The 11,538-nt window shown below is 41.4% G+C and overlaps 1 protein-coding gene across 2 annotated transcripts in view; it reads left to right on the plus strand.

The window, feature by feature from the left end:
• Window positions 1–211: 211 nt before the first annotated feature.
• The window catches only part of gcgrb (glucagon receptor b), a 74,296-nt gene continuing 62,969 nt past the window's right edge, over window positions 212–11,538 (plus strand). For both annotated transcript variants that reach the window (XM_050045548.1, XM_050045549.1), the window contains exon 1: window positions 212–513. The gene's annotated coding sequence lies outside the window, so the exon portion shown is untranslated. The remainder of the gene's footprint in view (window positions 514–11,538) is intronic.

Here is an 11,538-nt window from a genome sequence, read left to right on the forward strand (position 1 = left end):
TTTATTGCCTTGGTATTCTTTATATGGCAGGTCAGACCTATGTGATCAAAAGTGAGACATTTCATGACGCAAGCACACGCACACACTCGTTGTGGTTATATTGTGAAACTTTCCACCGGAAGTCATCTTGTATAGTCTGAGAGGTATGACAGAAATCGGGAGCTGTGAGCGCCAACAGCGGATCATCCAGCCTCGTTCAGTCCGACGCACTTCAGTCCGCTGCAACAAGGGCGCGATTCCATCTAGAAAAGTGATTTATAGACACAGAGAAAGTAAAGTGAGCCTGGACAGAAACCTAACCGGACAAGGGAAAGGTTAAAAGTCCAGTCTTTTTTTTTTTATTCCTTTATTTGCATCCTCAGCGCCCTTGTTTTATTTGTCTCTACCTCTGGACACGGTGATGCGCGCTGGCTTTGCTCTCTGGACTGTACCTGCGGTGATGGGCCGGGCCGGGAGATGAGCAGCGGGCGGACTGGGGGAGCCAGGGGCGCACGAGGAGGTCTGGACGCATAGGTAAAAACTGGTTTTAGTGATCTTTGCTCTGGTCATCTTTACTCTGTCCTGTGTTTCTATTCTCTAGAAGCTTTAGAGGAGCAGGGTGTAGGTCTGCTCCAACTTTCTGATGTAACTCAAATGAGAAGTTGACTCTTCTTTTTCTTCTCCCTGCGGTCCAAACATTGTTTTATTCTGGAGGAGAGCGCAGCTTCAACTTTTGGAGGTGCTTCGTGTGTGGTGTGTGTGTGTGTGTGTGTGTGTGTGTGTGTATGTGTGCGTGCGCGCTCTTTGGTTACGTGAGCGCGATCGTGCCATACGACGAGAACTTTGATAAAATAATCTGTTTCCTTTTTCTGCTATCAACAGGTCAACAGGCGTACTCTAAATAAACAGCACACCAAGTTCACTGTGATTTTTATTCATTATATGCTTGCCCTCATCAGGTGATTCATAACTCATTACACACGATTCATAATGTCATACAGTGTGTATAATATAGCCTGCAGTATGCAGACCCACTGGTTATCCTGTCTCACTGTTGAGTTTCTCATTTACTGTCTCATTGTTTCTTTGAAATAATCTATTTTACATACTTTTTCCCCTGCTTGTTAGTTGGACCAAGCCTCTGATTGTGAATGTGGCAAATAAACATAACTTGATTTGATCATTTTGCTTGCTGATGCGTAGTTGCAGCCGTTTGAGACATCAGATGAGGTGATAAGACAGACACAGCATGGATACTGTATTGCTTGTCACAGCCTGTTTACTCATGGTGAATGAGCGGCATATGATCACTTGAAATTAAATTATGAAAAGTCTGGAGTAAGATGAATATCTCCTCTTTTTGCCTGCTCTGTCTTTCTCTCTCGCCAGCAGGTTTTCATTTTCCTGCAAAGCCATAAATACGCGGTTGCAGATGCTTGTTAATATTGCTGTACCACATTGGGTATTTTTGTGGCTCCACAAAGATGCGGGTTGTGTGATGTGAAGTGCAGCTGAAAGCTGGCTGCATGATGATTTAGTTTGAATCTCATGTGATTGCTGAATGATTATTGTGTGATGATAACACAACAAGCACTGTTTTCATCTGAAATTGGACTGAATAATTTGTAATCTCAACAAACTTCATTTCCTTTCTGTAACCCCTGAATGTTGTTATCACTGCGTAAAGACCTACTGGATTGTGCTGGGTAATCATCCAGAATAAGCAGACATTATAACCTCTGACAGTTATTTTTCTGCCTTCATTTGACATTTGCACAGCCTAATGCAGCTGCAACCAGAGTCTCTGTAATATGCCTTTAGGGGCCGAGAGTGGCCCTGCAGTCATCAACTGTTAGTTTACAGTAGCCTATAGAGGCCACATTAGACATAAATCAATGTTGTATCCCTACATATGAGACTAATTGTGCGCATGTGGTGGTTGCTGTAATAAGGAAAATCCTATTACATCAAGATCATAGAATTATTTTTCTGTGATCACAGAGCTGCATCAGATACTCAATTAATCAATAAACTGATTGGCAGAAATTTAACTGCAACTTTTCTGATAATTTATTTTTCAAGCCAAAGATGTCAAGTGTTTACTGGTCTTAACGTCACAAATGTTCTGATTTGCTGCTTTTCTTTGTAAATAATTATAGTTAACTCTATTTTTCACATTTGGACTGATGGTCAAATAAAACAAGCAATCTGAACACATCACCTGGGGCTGTGAGAAACAACTAATGAAGGCAACAATCAGCCGATTAATGAAACCTGGGTGAAAAGAGTTACTTGAAGCCCTCTGTGAAAACAAAATGGAAACTGTTAAACACATGCCCTCTGGCTTTCTGTTAGTTCAGGTGGTGTATTCAGGGTAGTCATATTTTTAATTTGTGTATTTGTGCCTCGACACTTGCCTCACTGACAGGTTTCTCCTCAGACGAGTTCACCTTGACTCTCCTCCCGGGCCATTTGAAAATTGTTTTCTGCTTTAAAAGTGGATGAGAGGTGCTGATGTGATTGGCCATTAGTGAAGCCTGTCCCATGAACAGTTCATTTATCCTGTCTGTCTTGATTTCCAGTACGGCTCCACGATACGAGGAAAATATGCAATATGCCATACAGCTGTCAAATATTGCAATCACAGTATTACTTATGATAGATAAACAGAAAGTGTACTTTTTTTCTGTAAGTTTACCGCTAAAATACAATAAACTGTTTGCTGAATTACAAAACTTAAAAAGGATGTATCCAAAATTCTTTTGCTGAACAAACTGATTACTGAACAGAACACAAAGGTGCCAATAAAAACGAATGATAGTTACATTTTAAATTGCTTTTTTAACTAACACTCCCTCAGCTGACTCAGTTCAATGTGTTTATCGTGCAAGTTGACATTTCACTGATAATTAAAAAACAATATTTTCTGTAGCCCCAATTTCCACTTTTTTTTAAGGTTTTGCTCCAACTTGGCTCTGTGCTTGTGTTTCCACCAGAGCCCTTCCTCTCCCTCTGCGTCCTTTCGCCCCCTTCTGCGTTTTCACTCTCCAAGTATAGCAAGTAATATCCTAAGTTGTCCTGCCTGAGGGCTCCGTGGTTTCCTCAGACATCAGACCACTCTTTTGTAATGGTATGATGGCTGGAGATTTGATTTGCTTGGTCAGGATGGGTCGGCGCACATACAGGGAACATTTACTAAGGACAGATATTGATTCACAGACGTTGGTCTTCAAACATGAAAGCAGACCAAGTAAGCTAATGTCTTTTTTCCATTAACTTCGTCCTGACACGAACACTATTGTCAAAAGCTTTGAGTTTTCACTGGCTTAACTTTTTTCCAATCAATACACAGACAAAGAGAGAGGGCTGTTTTTAAAACAAGACTGGGCAAGTCTCATTCAGCAGGACTGCAGACGGAGCCTGTGGGGGCCATTGTTGGAAGAAAGTGATTGCTTTGACCCGTGACCTTTTGTCCATTAATATATTGGACTGTCTTTTACTTGTAGAAGATACTTCCCGCCCAATGAGACATTTTCAGAGCGTGACATAAAGTGAGACTTGAATCTACACACCGGCAGACTTCACACTGTTTAAGGTTACTACATGTGCTAGTAAGTGATGAAGTATCACACCCTGTTCCCTCCTGGCTCTTCTTGTATTGATTATATGACAGTTTCAAGCTAAAATTTCAAAGGTCAACACACAATGAAGGCTGGTGCACATCAGCCTGTTGGGATATGCCATTGTCATATTTTCTAGCGTTGATGCTGTCAACTCTCTGGAGAGGCAGCAAGTTTTTCACACTTGCTCCCTGGAATAACACAACACTGTACCCTTATATCTTCCTTTTTCCTCTGTCTGCATGACGCATGTAATGTGTGTTATGGGCATCAGTGACACATGTTAAATGGTGTGATGCTTGGGGATGCAGCCGGTGTGTCTCACTGATTTGGTCCTTGTAATTTTCTTAGTGAAAATGACAGCACAGCGACACTATGTTTGAGACTTTTTTGATTGCAACCTTGTTGTTATTTCTTTGACTTAGAGATTGAGGCAATGGATGGAGCCAAGGAAGACGAACTGATTAGAGCCTGGTGAATGTCAGAGATTAGACAAGCACAACATGTCATTTTGTAATGCAGTAGAAAAAAATGCCATAAGAGTTGGGAACTGATTCTTTTATAACACTGATACAGCAGAGCTTTGACCTAAATGCTCTAAATGCTATAGTGCTGATGTCAGTGAAGATTCTCAGTCATCCAGGTCATGGTAATCGTAAGTGCTGTATCGTAGGCAACTGGACTTGCTTGCGTTTCTTGAAGACGTTTCACCTCATCCAAGAAGCTTCATAGCCTGCAACTTCGTACCAGTCATTTAGAACTGAAGAAGCTTCTTGGATGAGAGGTGAAATGTCTTCAAGAAACGCAAGCAAGTCCAGTTGCCTACGATATAGCACTTACGACTATCGTGCTGATGTTTAGCAGGTATGTATACCATGTTCAGCATCTTAGATTAGTTCCTTAGCATGCTAACATTTGTTAATTGGCACTAATTAAGAAGTACAGGTGTGAGCATACACTGTATAAAAAAATGGACATAGCTGCTGTGTCAACCCGGTCTCACTCAGAGGTCATCGAAATCCGGCTTTTAGGCAGTGACTTGCGGCATCAGACACTGACAAAAAAAGCCGTCCTTTAACATCTGCATTAAACGTGCCTGGTCGCTGTTATAGTTTAATGGTGCTCGGTGGCATCAGGGGGAAATGTGGCGGGATGAGAACAAAAGTTATGGCGGAAAAAATCTGAGTACGACAGGAGGGAGGGGTGGACTGGTCCAACAAACACCAACTTTCACTCGGGGGAGTGGTGTTTGTGTCCTGTAAGACTCTAAAGCCAAACCGTGTTCTTTTTTCCTAAACCTAACTTTTGTTGCCTAACCCCAACCACATGCGTTTGTTTTTGGAGGAAAAGAAACGTCAATTTACAACACTTGTGGTACTGACGTAGTGTGTTTATTTTGAAAGAGACTGTATGTAAACAGTAAATTTCTTGTGAAAATTGAAGTGTATTTTGAAAGAAGACAATGCATGTAACAGGCAGAACTTGACACGGTGTCCCAGAATGTCAACAACCAACACACCCAGGGTGCCTTCCACATCGTATGTGGACGTGAAAGGTCCATGACCAAACGTCAATATGTGACGAGGTCGGAGTGAGAATGTGTTGGCTGCGTCATCACCCATTGGTTCGAGGACTACCATTTTGAAGCCTTGGGTTCACCACTTTGGCCAATCGCCATCTTGGGATATTAGAGCCAGAAGTGACCGTATTTGGACAAGCATTTGGACTCTTAATTATGCATAACTTTAAGCCTTAATAAAATTAAAACGGGTAAGTCATGAAAAAATTCACCCCCTGTACAATTGTCATGAATGTTGAAATTAGCCACAGAGACCAAAACCCTTTTTGTACCCAGCGGTAAACACATTTTTTTTTTTTTGCTGTGAAGTTGAGAATTTTAACATGGAGGTCTATGGAGACTGACTGGAGCCACTCGTGCATTGGTTCATTTTCAGCCGTAGAGGTTGCTCTCTGAGTGTGAGTCTGACAGGAGTTTACTTTGCAGATATTTAGTCATAAACTCAAGCATCTGACACATTTTAACCTCATGATGGAGAACATCAAACTATTCACCAAAGTAATTAAAATCAATCCTGAGGGGACCTTGAATGTCTGCACAAAATTTCATGGTAATCCATCCAATAGCTGTTGAGATATTTCAGTCTGGGTTGTAATTTCAGTGTCAGTTTATTGAAAGGAGTGTCTGATCACTAGCAGCACTGTGGATCAGTGGTTTTACCTCAAATCAGAAGGAAAACTGGGACAATTTGTCACACTTCCCAGCCAGATCACAGAAGCACATATTTTGTGTGCGGAACCTCTCAGCCGGAGAGAATTACACATACAAAACACTGCTGATAGTACAGCTTATGCTTTTACACACTCAGAGAGGGAAGGGGGTTTATGTAAAAGCAAGTCTTGCATATTTCATGCACTGTATATTTTCTTTTGTAGACTCCTCTATTTGATCTCTCTGTTATTTATTCATTAGGGTGGGTCAAGGCACTGGGTGAGTGACTACACAAGGAACCTCACATTAGTCTTTCTCTGCTGCACACCACATTAGATCACTAAGATAATCACGTGCATGAACATACAGTCATTGTGCACGGATACATTCAGTGGCAGCTGCAAATGTTATTTATATATCTGCAAAGATACCCTCCCTGTTAGAGTAATTGCATCCAAAGTGCTGGGTCAGGCCCCCGAATCTTTGAATTTCCTCCCTTTTCACTGTTGATGTGAAACTCAACATGGACTAGGAGTTTCTAAACTTCAACAGGGAGCTGGGAGGAAATCTGGGGAGTGCGTACATCATTTTACATTATTGCTTTCCTTTCTCAGAATTGATTTTGTGTGTGTGTGTGTGTGTGTGTGGAGTTGTTTTGTGAATTTTTATGCCTCTGTGCCAGCGATAGCCGTAGCCAGAGGCATTATGTTTTCGGCTTGTCCGTCCGTAGGTATGTCCATCCGTCCCGTTCTTGTGAATATCTCAAAAACACCTTGAGGGAGTGTTTTTTCCAAATTTGGCACACAAAGATGAACTGATTAGATTTTGGTGGTCAAAGGTCAAAGGTCGAGATCAATGTGACCTTGCATTCATCTCATATTCGTGAATGTGATATCTTAAGAACACCTGAAGGGAATGGCACATACATTCACTTGGACTCAAAGATGACCTGATTAGATTTTGGTGGCCATAGGTCAAAGGTCAAAGGTCAGGGTCAGCGTGACCTCACAAAACATATTTTTGGCTGTAACTCAAGAATTCATATGCTAATTATGACAAAACTTTATACAAATGTCTGATAAGATAAAATAATTAAGTAGTGACATTTTATATCCAAAAGGTCAAAGGTCAGCTTCACTGTGACATCATAACATTCTGCATAAAACACTTTTTTTTTTGTTCGTAGTAAAAAAATCTCAGTCAGTTGATCCACTAACTTTATTCCACTGTCTCTTTGTCATCAATGACAAAAACAAAGTGGTGTAAGAGCATAGGGTGTGCCTCGTCTGTGTGTGTGTGTTTTTTGTGCATGCGTGTTAAGACGGTCTGCTTTATAAACACAGTTGTTTATTTAATCAACATTGACCCAGACTGGTTTCTGACGCATGCTGTGTTCACACACACATATGTATCAACACACACAAACATATTCAGAGCACATTAGGAGCAAATTGCCCTTGCCTGGTTAAACAGAGACATTTTATGTGTCAGCAAAAATCATTATCTTTAATCTCTGATGCTGATGTCATCAATGTGAGATGCCCCTGTGGCTAATTAATCCAGGGAATGACCGCATGACAATGGGACACGAGGTTGCACTTCTTACAGAAGCTTTCAATTGCTGAGATTTCTCTATGGGTATGGTAGAGATGAGGATGAGGCCAGGTTCAGTTTCACGCTCTTAAATGAGTAAAACAGGAAGGTGTTGTCATTGTGGCTGACGAAATGCAGTTAACGCAAACATTCACACATGCACACATCTGATAAAAAGATTATCACCATGTTTTCATACTAACATGGTGATAATCCCCGTTCAGGTGTTAGGAGAGAGGTAAAAACACAGATATGAATGCCTTCTGCAAAAACCCAGATTAAGTTCAGTGTTTTTTTGAGTCCAGTGCCAACATTTTTCAAATTCTCTCTTCTGTCTGCACATGGCGACTACGCTGTGGTTAAACCAGCTCATCCAGCAGTTACGAGCAACATCATTTATTTGAATTCATGTTTCTCTCCACCTGATAAATACTAATCTAATATTCACTCTTTTTTAGCTCTTTGTTTGGTCTCTCCACCATAGACTGTATATAAAGATAGACAACAAGTCTCCACTTACTCCCACTGTACAAAACTGAAGCCAAAATATCCTGATTACGGCCGCTGCCATCTTGTGCTGGTGATGTCATTTGAAGCCAGAGTCAAGTGATCTCTGTTGTATCTGGTTACAGCCTATACAACCATCCAACCAATCATGAGCAGCGCCACTGATCATGTGCACACTAATTGGCAGGAATAGCTGTCAACCATGACGTTAGAGCCTCCTTTTATAGCATTAAATAAAAAATTAAAACTAAACTTATCAAAAAAACCCCAAAACAAAACATTTGAGCAAACAGCAGCATGATAAAAACTAAATTACAGAAACCAACTTTTGGGAAAAATGTGCTTGATACTTACTTACCCGCTAGTCAGTACTGACACTTTACTACATTTTACTTCATAGTGCACTGTAACTTTTTCTCAAGCACAGGCACTTCTCACAAGCTGTTAGTCCTCTTCAGCCTTCTCCAAATCATGTTAGCTGGGCAAGGCTTAGCCAACACAGTGCCCGCAGAATGCCAATGAGTCGACCACAGGGCATGCTCTTAAAATAATTGCAGTCAAGCCAGCTTTCACTCACATCAGTGTGACTAAATCAGCTAAAACTACCACTATAGTTTGCCCAACAAAACAGTCATCAAACGACAAAACATGTTTTACAGCAGTGGTTTTCAAACTTTTTATGCCTAATGCACGCCAAAGGCACAAGGCACACCTGTATCTATAACTGTGCACAATAACTTCTATAACGTATTATTATTTCATTATACTGTCTACTGACAGCTTTTGTTTTTTCTCTTTTCTTTCAGTGGTAGGTTGCCATCGCTGGTATTTTGTTGTAATTTACAATAAAGCGATCCATCATCCCACTCACGGCTTTCTCCTTCCCTCACACTGGCTGCCAACCAGGGCTTTTGATGTGTCACACATTTGTAATTCCCATGCGTGAAGGTTGACAAATAGGTTGCCGGTGATGGTTTTTAAATTCAGTTAAATTACATTTTTTAGCAAGAGTTTGCCTCTTTATTAGGAAATTGGTGCACACAACATACTGATACAGTTAATTAAAAATTCATCCATAATTATTTGTATAGGCCCAATTTAACATTGAAATGATAATGTGGGTATATCACATAATCCCATGGCACACCTGGACCTGCATCCTGGCACACCAGTGTGCCGTGGTACACCATTTGAAAATCACTGTTTTACAGAACCAAGTTTACCAAGCCTACCTTAAAGACTGCTACTGCTGGACAAGCAAACAACAGAGACAAGCCATTCTCATGATGCCACCAATAAGCTTGTTGAAAGATGAGAGCACCTAGTGATGAATATGAAATGCTCCCTCGTTTTCTAACAGATCTTACTATATAATGACGAAAACTCTGTCTGTGTGTGTGTCTGTTCCACGTTTTTCTCCTCACTGACTTGGTCAATCCATGTGAAATTTGGCACAGTGGTAGAGGGTCATGGGAGGATACCAATGAAGCAATATTACATCAATTGGCCAAAGGGGGGCGCTATAGCAACCGATTGAAATTGCAAACTTTGAATGGGCATATCTCATGCCCCGTATGTCGTAGAGACATGAAACTTTGCACAGAGATGCCTCTGTGCATCGATCTCTTCCTAGGAAGTTTGACCGATCTGCATGAAACTCGATGAACATAATCTAGGGACCAATATCTAAAGTTCCCTCTTGGCAAAAGTTGGAAAACTTACTAAAACTGAGCTGCTATAGACCACTTCGGAGTCGACGTCACGCTTACGTCACCGCAGTTACCTGGTGGCAGAAAAACACCGGAAGTACCTTGTACATCAACAGAGGAAAACGGAGAGCTCACGAGGAAAGTGAAGATAAAAGAGGAGGAAATGTTTTGTTGTGCTGTTGGGTGTCAGAAAAGAAATGGTAAAAACTGCAAACTTAATTTTTACCGTATTCCGTCGTTGAAGACACCCTTTGAGGCGAATAGGAGACGTTTATGGTTACAAGCTATTAAACGAATGGACTGGAATGATGAAACCATCCGTAATTCTCAACTCTGCAGTGCCGATTTCATATCAGGTAAGATTTTCTCAGCTGTTTATCACACACAAAGATGTAGTCAATAACGATAAATTAGTAACGGCAGCACTCATAAAACAGGCATCCCCAGTAGGCTATATCATTGACTAAAGTTAGCAACATTAGCGTGTAACGCTAGCATGTAAACAAACTAAATTGCTCATAGACAGTTTAATTAATCCCTCAGGGGGAAATTTCAATGTCACAGCAGCAATTTAAAATACACAAAATAGGAGCTGCTGCAACAGGCTGCCGTTCACACAGCGCCAGGAAGGTAGGCAGGTTATGATTGTTCTGTTTTCTGTTAACACAATGCCGCATTTTTTTGATGTTTTGGGGGTTGTTTTGATTTCCTTTGAGGCCGTTGCGTGCACGTCCCTGGTTCCGAGGTCGTATGTTGCCCATGTCTGAGGTCTGACTAGCGAGGTTACATTAAACAACACTTACCCAGCCATACATATGCTGTCAGTATATAGTTGGTCGACTTGTTCAGAAATGCCCACGTCTTGCACATCACTGTTTTGTGTCCTTGTCGCTGGCTAGGCAGTACTTCGGTCCGTAGCGCACAAAAACCATCAGATAAATCTCGGTATTCAATATCTTGGATATTACCGCAAAGTACAAAATTATGATAAGCATCAAGGAATTAATATGCCTTGAGTTTTTCATGTATATAAACGCTGGGTTTCTCCACAAGATATAAAAAAATGTCCGGCCACTGTAACTTCGGCAATTTCGTTGGGACCCGACAGAAAGTACAGGTCAGGAAACCTCACTCCGTTGCTAACTGTTAGCTTATTACAGTAAGCTAACCTGTCTTCGGTTGACAAACCCTTAAAATAATCCGAGGAGGCGTATGTATCTTCCATATTCCTTATGATTCTTGATTTTTGCGCTCCTGCCTGTACCGTTGACAGTGGAACTGTCACAGTTTCTGCGACCAGTGAGGCCCCGCCCACCTCACTGTTTACCAACACCAAAATGGTCTATAAGGCAATGAATATTGCGGAGGGTGTGACTCATCACATAAAGGTGTATAACATCTCAAGGGTTTCACCGATCACCACACAACTTTGTAGGCATATGACCACACATAATCTGAGGGGAACCCTCCATTATTGACCCCATCCAAACAAAATGGGGGCGCTAGAGAGCTAATTTCTTATCTAGGCCTANCAACACCAAAATGGTCTATAAGGCAATGAATATTGCGGAGGGTGTGACTCATCACATAAAGGTGTATAACATCTCAAGGGTTTCACCGATCACCACACAACTTTGTAGGCATATGACCACACATAATCTGAGGGGACCCCTCCATTATTGACCCCATCCAAACAAAATGGGGGCGCTAGAGAGCTAATTTCTTATCTAGGCCTAACCGCCATATGGATTTTTACTAAACTTGGTAGATATGTAGAACAGGACGCCTCAAGGTGACTGGAGAAATTTAACTCTAATTGGCAACTGGGTGGCGCTATAACAACAGAAAAATGCTTAAAAATGGCTAAAATGCGACCGATCGCTGTGGCTCCCCCTGTGGC

The sequence above is a fragment of the Epinephelus moara genome, chromosome 5 (genome assembly GCF_006386435.1).
Source record: "Epinephelus moara isolate mb chromosome 5, YSFRI_EMoa_1.0, whole genome shotgun sequence".
Lineage (NCBI taxonomy): Eukaryota > Metazoa > Chordata > Actinopteri > Perciformes > Serranidae > Epinephelus > Epinephelus moara.